A 14017-nucleotide genomic window follows, 5' to 3' on the forward strand; every position below is an offset into this window, starting at 1 on the left:
CATGCTGCTGGTCTGTGGACCACACTTTGAGTAGCAGGACACTGATATAGGTTGGGGAAGTTTCTGAAAGCAAGTGTAGTATCACTGAACAACCACTAAATGTGAAATCAGCACACCTGGCAGAATCCCATCTCTGCTTCATATTAGCTATATGACCTTGGACGAGTCATTTTTTAAACTGACAAATGTAGATCACAGAAATAACTAATAACACTTGATCACTGCGTGGTTTAAATAATGTTGATGGAATGATTTTTATATTATCATGGCCAAATAGAGCTAAATAATTATTCCACGTGACACGTGCACACATACACGCACACAGGATCAAGCATTGAACATGCTAGAGTGAGTGATGCATAGGCAATTTTCCAGTTTCTAAAATAATTCAAGGCTACAAAGAGTGATACTTGGATATTTGGACATTCCAAATTTCCTCCCAGTTATTTCTGTTTGGATGATCTGAGTAATTGTGACCAAGGAGAAGTAGTTATCTGAGAGGGACAATAGTATTTTGCCAGCATTTCTTTCACAAGCATTTAGTGATTGATCGATGGCTTTGATTCTTTCCCAAAGGGCAAGGCCCCAGGGGGACGTCATTCTAAATACCCGGCTAAATACTCAGCTCCAGGTCTCAGAGAATCAGAACATCCGCAAAGCTAGGGGCTCCAGCAGATTAGACTTCATCAGTAATTAGCAAGCAACCAGACTCCTAGAAGGAGTCACTTTGTGACCAGAGGGAAAAGAGAACAGAACTAGCCTGCGACTTTGTCATCATTAGGAAGATGGGGAAGGCGGGAAAGATGCATAAAGCAATAGTCCCTTAAAGCATAATTGTCATGCTGTGGTGGCAACATCCATATGGTTGAGATTAGCCCAGCTCTCCCTCTAGGGCTGTAGTGCTGGGAATCCAAGATGGCAGGATAGGGCGGGAAGGCTCAGAAACTGTGGATATATTGTGCGGGAGCACTGCCCTGGGTGCTTAGATGGAAAATGTTGCAATTAGCTGTAACAGAAAGAGAAATTGTTTTGTTACCTGCTGGCACCAAATCCTCCCTCACCTCTCTCCACCCCCACCCCCCCACCACATACAGAGTTCATTTATTCCCTCCCCTGCCTAGCAAAGAGGTGTGGAATAGCGGAAGAGCTGTAACTTCTTTCAAGAAGGTTACTGACATGTTAATTTGGAATTTCTGGACAGGGAAGGGGGAGTCCTTCTCCATCTTTCTAAAAATAGTTTTCTCTAGAAGGGAAAGACTAGGTTGTTTAGAGCAAAGCAAAATCCCGGTCCTGCCATGTCCACTGCTGGACTCGCTGGTGGCACATCTCATGCACAGTGCAGAAAGCTACATAAAACCAGGACAGTAGCCCCAAGTAGCAGTGGATTCCCAAGACCCAGCTCTATTTGCAAGTCGTACTAACCATTAAATCATTCCTCCTCCCTGGGCCATGGTGCAACATCTTTGAAATGAGATTTGAGGACAAGGTCTAGAAAGTCCTCTTCAGCCACAATATCCTGCTATTGCAAAGCGTAATTTGCTTATATAAAATGACCCCGTGGTAGGGACCTCCCTGCTGACAGGGGGCACAGGCGTGCCTGTGGAGAGCAGGTACTGTGGCAGATAGGCTGAGACAACATGAACACCACACTCATGACCCAAAGTTACAGTGTCTGGGAGGCCAGGGCATGCCAGCCTCTTCGCGACAGCAGATATATTTGTTTTCTTCTCCTGTGAAGTGAGACCTTCAGCGGATGTGAAGTTTGCCACCAGGGCCTTCCTCATTTCCTTTCTTGCTGCTCATGCCCCAGCCAAAGGCCCAGGTCTTGGGGATCTCCTCCCTCTCCTGGAATCAATTGCACTCTCCAGGAATGAGCTCATAATATAGTCTCTCCCCAGGAAAAAGAAGGAAATTTGTATTTAATATCCTAATATATGCCAGTCACTTCAATAGAATCTCTTATTTAGTTTAATCTTCATTACTAGGGCCAAGACTAGGAGGAAGCGAAAGAGGTGCCTACTTGCTTGGGCACATAGTGTAAGGAGGCCCTGGCTCCTGAGGGTCATGAATGCAAGGCAGACTCACATACCACCCTGAGGGGGTGCACCTCCTTAAATTTTGCACCTAGGCATCTCTCTTGTCTCACCGAGTTCTGGTCCTCTTAACCCTGTTGGTACTTGTATTCCCATGTCATAGATATGGAGTCAGCCACAGAGAGGCCCAAAGTCACACAGCCCCAAGCCTGACATTCAGACCCATCTGTTTGCTCTATCCCAGCGGTGCGGTAGTTAGTGGCACAGATCCTGGACAGTTTAGAAGAGCTTGCTAGTTGGGCTTCCTGGTGCCGACATTTGCTAATTAGTAGCCTCAGCCAACTTACTTAGATACTCCTCTATAGTTTCCTGGTCTACACAAAGCAGGTGAGAGTAGCACCTACTTCATAATGTTGTAATTAAGATTAAAGGAGTATCACACAGAATGTGCTTAAAACAGTGTCGGGAACAAGTATGTCTCGATACATGTTATCTACTTGGTAATGATGGTGGTGGTGGCGGAGATAATGATGGTGGTGGTGATGGTGATGATGGTGGTGGTGGTGGTGATGATGGTGGTGGTGGTGGTGGTGATGATGGTGGTGATGGTGGTGGCGATGAGGGTGCTGATGGTGGTGGCGATGATGGTGCTGATGGTGGTGATGGTGATGATGATGATGGTGATGATGATGGTGATGATGGTGGTGGTGATGATGGTGATGATGGTGGTGATGGTGGTGGTGATGATGGTGATGATGATGGTGATGATGATGATGATGACAGTGTCTTGATAAATGTTGGTTGCTATTACTATTGTTCTCATCATATTATTAACTTGCAGTGCTCAGTGAATTATCCTTCCCATGAGTTTTTTGCATTTTAGCAGGAATTAGTCTCCTAAATACTGTATCTCCAATCATAAATTACTAGATGTCATCACTGAATCCAGGCAAATTATCTTTTGGAGGAATTAGAGAGGTGGCGCCAAATCACACAGTGAATGTCATTTCCAGCTCAAATGGCCAGCCTGCAAACCTATGGCTTTGTGCATTATGGAAATGACTTTCTCTTCAGAATCAGGAGGTTAATTCAACAGGGAGAATTTGTCAGGTGTTGCAATTTGGACCCATGTGCACGCCTCCATCAGGCTAGCATTTCCTAAATTTTGCCCCATGGAACCCAAGATGTTCCTCCTCCTCAACACAGACTGCTCATCCAGGAGGTAGTCTGCGCCCTTGGGAGGCCCTGGCCCCAACAATGTATGGTTGGATTGTCCCTGCCACCCTAACTTGCCTCCTTTCACAGTCCATTACTCCCCCATTAATTGTTGTTGTTAATAATCTGCAAAACACATTTTGCTGGCAACGCTGAGTGCCATAAGGAAGAAAAGCAGTGGATGGCATTATTTAATTGACCTCCCCATTAGCGGGGCTTGTGAGCGTGGTCAGAGGACCAGGATCACAAATGTGCTAATGGCTCGTGCCCGAGCCCAGCTCTCGTCAAGCAGAGTCAGCTTGTCACAGGGTGTTTTGGAGTTGCTCAGGATGTGAAAAAGCTGACAAAACCAAACGGGGGTTCCTGATGGTGACACATGAACTTGGCATCTAGCCTGCAAAAGAGTGGTCATTTGACTTGTTCCTCTGCACTAGACCACTGTTAGGGAGGATAGACATAAAGCAGGGGTGACAAATGAAAAGTGAAGGCTGCTCTTGGGCATGGAGCCTGGCACCCAGCTAGATCGCCCTGAAGAGACCGTGTGCTATGGCTTTTCTTCCAGGGGCTGGTGTCCCTGGTCACCGCCGCTGCGGAGCTGCTTGTCTCTACACTGACAACTCCAATTTCATCAGCCCAAAGAGGACCCCAAAGGGGCACTTGATGGGTGTCACTCTGGATGTCACACTGGACAATGCCCAAACACCCACTGAACCCCTGAGTGGAAGGAAGTCTTGAAAAGATCTGACATTGAAAATGCTACCCTGGGGGTAGGATATTAAAGTCTATGGGCCCCTGGCACCATTGCGAATGGGTCTTATGGCCCAAGCTCCTCCTCTCTTTTGCTTCTACTTTTTTCTTTTTTTGCTTCTTCTCCCTTTGTTGTTTCTTTTTGCGTGTGTGTCTCATTTTTCTCCCGCGATGAACTGCACCATCCCCCCAACACACACATTCCCTCCATCCTAAGCCCATGTGATACCTCATATGCAGCTATGTTTATGCCGCATGCCTGAAAGAGGATAGAAGCGCTAATAATGCTTCTGATTGTGACTTAGAAACACAAGAGCTCCTCCCTGCCTTCCTGAAAAGAGCCTTCAATACTGACAGCTCCCTTTGTGAGAAGAACAAAGACAGCCCATGTGGTGGGCCTGTGGGAGCAAAGAGAACAGTTACAGAAAAGACTGGAGAGAGAAAGTGATGAAACCAGACTTCACTGCAACCAAAGGAAGGCAGGCTCAAAACCAAAAGAGAGAGAGAGATGCCGTGGAGGCCAAACAGGGGACAGGCTACAGGCTGAGCAGGGACCTGCAGAGAGGGTTTTGGGCAGAGGAAAAGCTACGGGCACCAACTCCAAGTTTGCTTGTGTGCCAGTGGTGCTTCTTACAATGATAAACACCTTCCCTCACAAAACTCGGGAGTTGGGCTACAAGCCACATGATGGGCTTAGAGTTTACCATAGACTGATGCCTAACAACAAAGAGGAGGGGAGCAGGATTTAAGGGGACAGTGGCTGGATTTTGAGTTTCAGGGAACTGATACCACAGGGGAAGGTCCTTTGACTAATTATAAATACAGGGAGGCGATGATCAGCCATCAGTGGGCCATCTTACTGTATGTGTGCTTTGCCCATCATGACTGATGATCTTTCTCCTGCTGCTAACTATGACTTCCATCACCACCCCCATCCACACACACACTTGTGTCCCCCTGGGTACCTTTTTATCCAGGGATAGCTATCATCTATGTGCCTGCCTTTGAATGTGCTGAATGACCAAGTCTTCAGGTGAGCAAGGGGAGGGGATATTGCAGAGGAAGCTCAAGCACCAAGGGCCTGCCCATGCCCACACCCTTCCTCGGGAAAACTGACCCTGTGAATGAGCAACTGGTCTCTCATCGGGCGATCTGGCTGCCAAAGAGCCTGGCTCAAGTGCTCCGCACACCAAGAATGATAAGGACTAACTGAACAATGAGATCTTCTCTCAGGGAGTTTCTTTGTGAGCCTTACTGGAGACAAAGGAGAAGGAAAAGAGAAAGAGAAAAAATAAGGAGAAGGGTCTTTGAGTAACTAACAGGGAAGATTTAGTGTAGGATTACAACTCCTTCATCAAATCACCGGGCTTCCCTCCTCTAATTGGGACTCCGAGCCCGGGCTATTTCTGGCGCTGGCTCAGCTCCAAGAAGGCAGCGGCATTTTCCACCAGCGGCGGCGGCGGCGGCGGAGCCAGGCCGGTCCTCAGCGCCCAGCACCTTCACTCCCCGCAGCCCGGAGCGCGCACCGCAGGCCGACGGCCGAGCTCGCGCATCCCGGCCATCGCTCGTCCACCTGCTCCAGAGAGAAGGGAAGATGAGCGAGTCGAGCTCGAAGTCCACCCAGCCCTTGGCCTCCAAGCAGGACAAGGACGGCCTGAGAAGCGGGGGCGGAGCAGGCCGCACAAGCAGCCTCCGAAGGAACCCAGCGAAGTGCCAACACCTAAGAGACCTCGGGGCGACCAAAGGGAAGCAAAAACAAGGGTGCTGCCAAGACCCGGAAAACTACCACAACTCCAGGGAGGAAACCAAGGGGCAGACCCAAAAAACTGGAGAAGGAGGAAGAAGAGAGCATCTCGCAGGAGTCCTCCGAGGAGGAGCAGTGACCCGCAGGCCGCTCCGTCGCCGCCGAGGGGCAGTTTCCCCCTGGGGCCGGGGGGGCCCCCCCCCCCCCCCCCGCCCCCCCCCCCCCGCTCACGCACCACCGCCACCCACCTGCGCCCTCACCACCACACTGCACAGCACACCACCCCTGCGGGCCCTAAGGCCCGAGTGGGGAGCAGTTTCCTTTGGTTTCCAGCGAGCCCTCACCCACACGCACACTAGCCAACTGCCCACGTCGCCGCACCCTGCCCCTTCTGCGTCCCCATGCTCCGTGGTGGGGACGTTGCTGACTGGGCTCTTGGTTTGGGGGGGGGAATCCCTTCTCCATTCTTCCCTCTGGCTTCCCACTAAGGGGCCTGGGAGGGCTCCCCTGGCCTTAAAAGGGGCCCATGCCCCGTCTCTCGTTCTGATCTGCCCCACTCCACAGCACTGGCAACAGTAGGCATAGCCAATGGGGGGCGGCGGTCGGCCCCAGGATGCCCCCCCGAGCGGCCTGTGTCTCACGAGGTGCGGCTCACACCCACTTTCCTTCCCTCCCCCCTTGCCTGGTCCTTGCTCTAGGTCAGACAGCCCCCTTTGGGGACAGGAAGGAAGGCAGGAGGGGTCGGAGCCCCCTACTCTAAATGGACTCCAGCCCACCTCCCCCCCGCCCCGGAATCTATTGCTGTGAGAGAAATGCAGTCCCCCTTTCTCCAGGTGAGGTCCAGGAGGCCCAGGTTCCCTGCGGCGGCCTCCTAAGGTGGGCTGGAGCCACTGCCCTACCCCATCTGCTTCCACCGTAGGCCTGTTTCCCTTTTCTCCCATGGGGCACTAATAACAAGGAGCTTGCCTTGCCCACTCCCACCCTTCTGCTCCTCCCCACCTCCCAAGGTTCTGGTTCCATTTTTTCCTCTGTTCACAAACTACCTCTGGACAGTTGCGTTTTTTTCGTTCAATGTTTCCATCCTTAGAAATCCGTCATTGCTGCTGTGACCAGCGCCAAATGTTCATCCTCATTGCCGCCTCCTGTTCTGCCCAAGTTCCCCTCCTCCGAGATGCTCTTAGGGAAAGGGGCCTGGGGCAGAGCAGGCTGGGTTACCGACCACCCCAGTCCCAGGGAAGGTGGGGCCCTGCCCCTAGGATGCTGCAGCAGAGTGGGGGGGGGGGGCGGTTTTGCCCCCAGGGGGTGTGGGGGCCCCCTTCCCCCCCCGGTTCTGCCGGGGGGGGGGGAGCCATTATTTGTCCCAGCCTGGGGCCCCCCCATCTGGTTTCCTATTTGCAGTTACTGGAATAAAAAAAATACCTTTTCTGGGGAAAAAAAAAAAAATTCACCAGGCTTCCACTGTACTCCTAGAGTTGGAGCGTTTGTCAGTGCTGATTCCTCTGCCTGGAGTACCTTTCTCTCATTTGCCTGGCAATGTCCCCTCATGTCCAAAGCATATTGAACCTGAAAAATCGGGAGGGGTGCCAGAAGAAGGACCTAGAGGACACTCCTGGGATAACTGGTTCCTGGAAAAGTCTAGAAGGATAAAGAGAAGGCAATGCCTAACCTGGATACAAGAGCTCCTAAAGAATCATCCCCAGTTCCTGCACACTGGTAGTGGATAGGTCTCCTGAGCTTGGCACTTCATCCCAACTACGCCAGAGGAGGCTCTGCTTTGACCTACCCTCTCCCAAGGTCAGGGTGCAGTCACTGATTGGCATCCTAGTTGCAGAAACAGCTGAACCCCAATCTAAACAAGCTCCAATCTTGCTTCTCATTTTTTTAAACAATGCAGACAAACCAGTTTCAGATAAGAAAGAAGTAACAATAAAGGAGGGGGCATCTAACTGAGACGAAACAGTTGGTTTAACAATTTTTCCTGGATTTAATCTTGGGAGACAGAGTGCTAAGATGGAAATACTTGGGTTTTATTGTCAGACAAACCCAGCCCTTCTGTGAAGCCTTGGACAAACACCGTAACCTATCTGAGCCCAGTTTCCTTAAGTGAAATGCATATATGAATATCTGTACCACAGAAGTATGAGGACTAAATGTGATAATATGTGTAGAAAACCTTGAGCATATTTGGTTGTAAATAAATGTTAGCTTTGTGTGCTAATATATTGAGCTGTTAAAGTAGATCCCTGCCACCCTCTAGTTCCCCCTTTCCTGTTCCCCTTTCTAGCAGGTAATTGTCCTTGAATTTCTTCATTCAAAGGAGATTTATCGAGAGCCCACTACGTGACGGACGCCATTCTAGGTGCCGGGAATATTGTAGTATATAAAATATACAAAGCATTATTTCCTTGGAGCCACAGACACTGAAAAGCAAAACGTGACCAACCTTCAAAAGAAAAGCAAAACAAAACAAAAAAAACCCAGAAAGTGTAATGGATTTGCTTTCAAAAGCCCAAGTCCCCAATAAGAGAAAGGATTTGAGTCTAGATACAATGCTCTGGCAGAAACAATGGGGGAAGGCTGGTTTCCAGGCTGAAAAGAGACTGTTTGGGCAAGAAATTGGGGAGACAAAGACAGATGGGGGCGCAGTGCAGGCTTCTTTGTTCCGGGGAGACTGCGGAACTCCAGACAGACATGGCTACAGGGTCCACAGGGGACATTTTGCCAACTGGCCACCTGCATGGACGTTTTGTTTGGGCTTCAGTATTGTCCCACGCTTCATTTGAAAAAAGAATTAGGGTTTGAAACACTTAAGAGGTAATTGGATCTACCTCTTATTTTATAGATGAGGAATTTGAGGCTGAGAACAGTGCTGTAAATTAGCCAATTCACATAGTAAGAGAGTGGGTCATGGTGTGCATAACCTAGATGTAGATGGTACTGACCATGGGAGGCCAGGCTCAGAAAGATGCATAAAAACCACTTGGGGGTGGGGGGGGAGTGGAGGGGGTAAGGTTATAAAATGTGGATTCCCAGGCCCCAATCTAAGGGCTTTTGATTCAATCGGTCTGTAATAGAGCCAGAGGAAACTGCATTTAATAGGCACCCCGGAGTGATTCTGATGCAGATGGTCTGAGGACTAATTGCCACCCTAGGCCTCTCTAGTGCTAATTTGTATGGAAACCCACAACCTCTGAGATGTAATAAGGTGGCATTAGTTCCATAAAATCCCTGGCTAGTGCAGCTCCCTTCCATAGGTGCGAGCCGAACCTCTTCAGCTGAGTTATGGCGTGTATTTGCATAAATTACCATGAGAGACTTGTTAATATTTCCTAGATATCTTTTTTCACTGCTCCATTAGACAGGCTTTGTGCTTTTGTTTGGGGCTGAATGTCAGCCAATTGGAATCCACAACTGTGATGGCATAGAACTTGAGGTGGTAATTTATTCTCCTCATGGAGCCCTGGTGTCACCTATCTGTTCTAAGAAATGCTATCTGAAATCAGTTGAATTTTATCATGCAAATTATAGGAAGTGTTATCATTATAAGCAGCAGGAGGTTCCTGATTTGCTATCATTTACGAGGTAAATGAGTTCAACCCGTTAGGGATAGGGGATGAGTTTGGGAAGTAGATGGGAAGGGGCAATGAGGGAAGAGATTCTACCATGGGTTGAGGCCCCCGGGGTTTTGTGCCTTCAGTAAAATGAGGCTTCCAAAAGATGCTTGGATTTGCTTGATAGAAAAGACTCAAAAAGTTGCTTTTTGGAGAGGAGGCATGCGAGAGAAGGGAAAGGGCATGAGGTAGTTCCACCTGGTGCTTTCAGCAAAGTGGAAATGCACCGTTAGAGAAGGTTGGCTTCAGTAGAGTCAGGAGAAGTCAGGACCTTGAGATAATCAAGTCCAACTGCCTCATTTTGCAGGGAAGGAGGCTGAAGCCTGGAGTGGAGAAATCACACGTTCAAAGTCAAGTAAGTAATTTGAGCATAAAACACACCTCCGGATGCCCAAGCCTGTGGTGTTCTGTGCCCTCTGGCTTTCAGTCTCTCTTGGACTCTCCACGCCAGCACCATAGTATTAGAGCTCTTGTGTTCACCCTGCTTCCTAGGTGCCTAATCACAACCACATTCCTCTAATCCATTTCTATTTCTTTTCTTGAATCAAACCTTACCTCCATTCTCTTCCATCTCTACTAAAATAATGAACGGAAGCTGGAAAATCCTTCCTTCCAAAGTGGTGTGGTCCACTCACCTCATTCTCAGCTTGTTTCTCCTCTGGGATCTTCTCTGTCCACCGCTTTCCATCTGTCCATCACCACCTTTTCTGTACTCCTGGAGTCCAAGATAGCACATTTAGATAGTTCACCACCATGCAGTGTAATCTGGGTTGGGAAGAATTGCATTGAGCATTCCTGCTTGGCTGTGTTCTCCTCCCAAGGTAATTGCAAATAAAAGGAAGTGTAAAGGAAACCATGATATTTTAACCTTTGATATTGAAATTTCAGCCACAATTACAGCAAGCACATTTGAAACATCTCTAGGAAGAGCTGCTTCTTAATGACTTCCCTCAGGCTGCTTTGGCAAGGAATGCAGAATGTATTTTCTATTCAGCCAATTCTGTGTGTCTTCCTAAAGGTGAGTGAACAACAGCAAGGGACAGTGAGGGGTGGGGGAGGAGGAAACAGTGAAAGACACAGAGACTGTAAAGAACAAGATGGATAAAAAATGAGTTGTAAGATCCTCAAGCAAGTGCACAGAGGAAAGCAGAAATTAAACCATGGAGTTTGGAGTAGAAGCATTGAAAGCAGCTGGTAGGGAACTAACTGACCAGAATGATCAGTGATCTGGGAATTAGAACACCTAGATTCTCATCCCTGTTCAACCACAATTATCCACTTAAACTTGGATAATCCATTACAGCTCTCTGGCCTCTGTGTCCCATTCTATAAACTGAAATGTAGAAGTGAATGATCTCTATCATTGTATAATTCTAAATGACCTTATGTCTATGGGAGTCATTGGCAACAGGCCTGTACTAACACTAGGATTTCTGGAAGAGACACAGCCCCTGTGGTGGCTAAAGATTTCAGGAAACAGGCCAAAAGAAAGAGAGGATCATTAATAACCAAGAGCAAGCAGGGCAATGCTGGGTAGTCAGATGACAGGGACAAGAAGAGAACAGGGGAGGGAAGGGTGTGCTGGTTTCATATCTCAGCCTCTCTCAGAAGCAATCCATATCCTTGCTCAAGAAAAGTGAGAAGGTCACCGTTCGCCTGAATAGCAAGGTGATAGAGCACATGGGGCCAGGCTTCACCCAAGACTTGAATTACAGTGATCAGGATCCATCTGAACTAGACCAATTACTTCAGTCCCCCACGTCTGTCATTCCCTATTTTTAGGTTTGGTAACAGTGATCAGAACTTTCCTTTAGATGGCACCATGTCTTTTCCCCCTGAAGAATTTTGAGCCCAGTTGGCAAATGGGAAAGGAATACTTATTTCGGGAGTGCCCCAGGGCTGCAAGGCCATGGGGGGCGGGGGGAGGGTTAGGGAGGTGGCAGGATTAGAAAGGGGTTGCTAATGACAGGGATTAAGATCTTCTCTCATCCCAAGCCTGGAAGCCACTTTTAATTCTAAATTCCTGGGTTGATTAAAAATATATATATATTAATGGGATCCACAAAGGATCTGGGGGATCTTTCCTCCCAGTCTAGCTCCATTTGTGACTGTATCATAACAGAGGAATGGGAGAATCTCTTTTTTTAATTATAAGCAGAGAAAATCAAGTCAAGACCTGTATTTTTCCTTGAAGCCTTAATATTCATTATGCAGTAAGCCTTAGGACTGAAAGTCAAGAGTTTCTGAGAATAACTTGTTGAGTGGTACAAAACTATGTACTAATCCCATGATTAATTTTCAGTGGGCTGACTCTTCTCTGTCAGTGACCAAACCCTAGTGTGTTTTGACAGTTCCAAAGCTGCAATCATTTGGTTACCTTCCTACTTCCTTGTTCCTGATACATTCTGTCAAACACTTGGCTCAGGAAGTTTAATCTCTGGACTAAGATGAGAATGTGTTGTATGTCTACAAGGATCCAGCTGGGTTTTGAGGTTGTAATACATTTAATTACTGGGAAAACACCACTCAAAATAAAGGAAGTGATATAGACGAGGTCCTTTGCCTCTCACCAACACCTTCTTGACCAGACAGACTAAAGTCAGGAGCCCAGGGAAGCTAGCCTGCAAGTGAACCTTGGTGCTTTGTTTCTCTGATGCTCTTCATGCACGGGAGGCATCAGTGCCTAGTAGCCATCCCCTGGCTGCCGTGTTTGACAGTATCTCAGACACACATCCTGAACATGGGCCGTCCCTGGAAAAGCTTCAGCACTTCATCCTGTCACTGTAAAGCATCCATGCACAGCCAGGCTACAGGCGACCCGATGTTCTCAGGGAATGGCTGTCAGTCATCAATAATCCTACAGCCAGCAAGATTACACACTGAACCAGCATGCAGATGGGCTTGAGCGGAAGTGGGAGAGGACTGGGACTGTAAAGCGCACCACCAGCACAGCCAGCATGAGATTCTCTTGTGCTTTGAGGAGTTTCAGATGGAAAAGATTTCCAAGATGGTGTCCTTCCAGGCAGTTCGCTACTGTCATCCTTGGAAGGGGTCACCTCCATGGTGTCTGAGATATAACCTGCTATGGTTGATCAGGTCATCACTTTGAGGAAAATATCCAGAGGCTCCTTAAAATAGTCAGGGATTCATCCACCCATGTAACCTTTAGTGAGCTACTGTTATAGGCATAGCATGGACAATATAAAGTTGAGTTTGGAATAATGTGTCTCATGAAAGATCAGACTTCATATCTTTGGCCATCAAAATAAAGACACTATTGTTCAGGATGTGGGTAACTGTCCTGAAGCCATCACTCTGTTCTCTCTTGATATTCTCTGGCCCATCCCTCCCTACAAACTCCTTTGCTTTGAATAATTGGAGGCCTATATTAAACTATTTCATGAAATATGCTATTTCCCTGATATGCTGGCACACAAAATATCTTAACCCAACACATCCATGGGGATATGTCATAATGTTATTAGCACCATTCATAGATAATGTATCAGTAAGTAAATAAATTTAAGTGACAATAGCTAATCCCCAGCTATAGCTCTGGGTCTTCTGCATCCTAGTCCAGCACCGGAGTCCTCTTCCCACACCTCCATGTGACCGTAGGTCTTGCTCGTTGCCTGTTTGTCTCTAGCAGGATCAGTGAGTCAAGCGCTTATCTGGTCAAGGGCGCCTAAGGAACAGCCTGGGCTGGTGGCTGTGTCCTCTATCACAGGACTAAATACACCCTAAAAAAGGAATTCATGGCTCTTGAGAAAGTTCCTAACATCCACAGAAAATGTGAATCAAAGATGTTGGCAGTTTCTTCACAGGGAATTGTTTTCAGCAAACTAGGTATCTTGAACTTATCAGGTAACAACAGGAAGGGACACAGAAGTGACTCTGAACAACCCCTTGTGAAACATGTATCCTGAAAGCTGTCCAGGAGCTAAAACTTCTCAAGGTTATCACATCTGTTTTTCTTGTCTCTGTCATCTTCGATTTGAGATAGAGGGCATTTATGACGGCCTAACCTTTTGGTCTCCTAAGATTTGTGTTTGACATTTGACAGAAGGGTAGTTAAAAAAAAAGAAAGAAAGAAAAAAATGGGTGCCTATATTTCCAGAGCTGTGAACTTTTCACCAGGGTTTAGTCCCTGGCGTGGTGGTGAAGTAGGTGAGGTTTATGCTGGGACTCTCCACCTGCATTTTGCTGCTTCCACCCTTGGAGTCTTTTGTGTTTATTTCCTGACTCCTTTTCTCAGCCAGGAGCAATCATCTCACATCCCACTACTCTTGCCCCTGACACACACATTCCTAGGCCTATATTATAAGGAGGAGATTGTGTAATACAGGAGTCAAGAGTATTTCTATTTTAAAGAGGTTATCCAAGAACGTATCTACAAAGCTGAGCACCACCTGGATGGGAAGGAGAAATCTTGATGCCAAGGGAGTGCTGGGGAATTTTTCCATGCCTCCTCCTCTCCCTCCTGCCCCATCCTTGTCTACTGCAGGCATGGGGGTATGGCTGGTCATGCCCTTCAATCTCAAGATTGATGTGACAATACCTACAGATACATTTTCACTTACACAGGGATACCGGAACCAAGAGTATGTTGGGACCACTGTGGTTTTTCATGATTGCCTGTGAGTTGTCCCATGGTTTGAGGCAAAGGC

The 14017-nt window shown here is 47.8% G+C and overlaps 1 pseudogene; it reads left to right on the forward strand.

The window, feature by feature from the left end:
* Nucleotides 1-5461: 5461 nt before the first annotated feature.
* Nucleotides 5462-5878, forward strand: LOC110573901 (annotated as a pseudogene).
* Nucleotides 5879-14017: the final 8139 nt, after the last annotated feature.

Source organism: Neomonachus schauinslandi, chromosome 6, assembly GCF_002201575.2.
Source record: "Neomonachus schauinslandi chromosome 6, ASM220157v2, whole genome shotgun sequence".
NCBI lineage: Eukaryota > Metazoa > Chordata > Mammalia > Carnivora > Phocidae > Neomonachus > Neomonachus schauinslandi.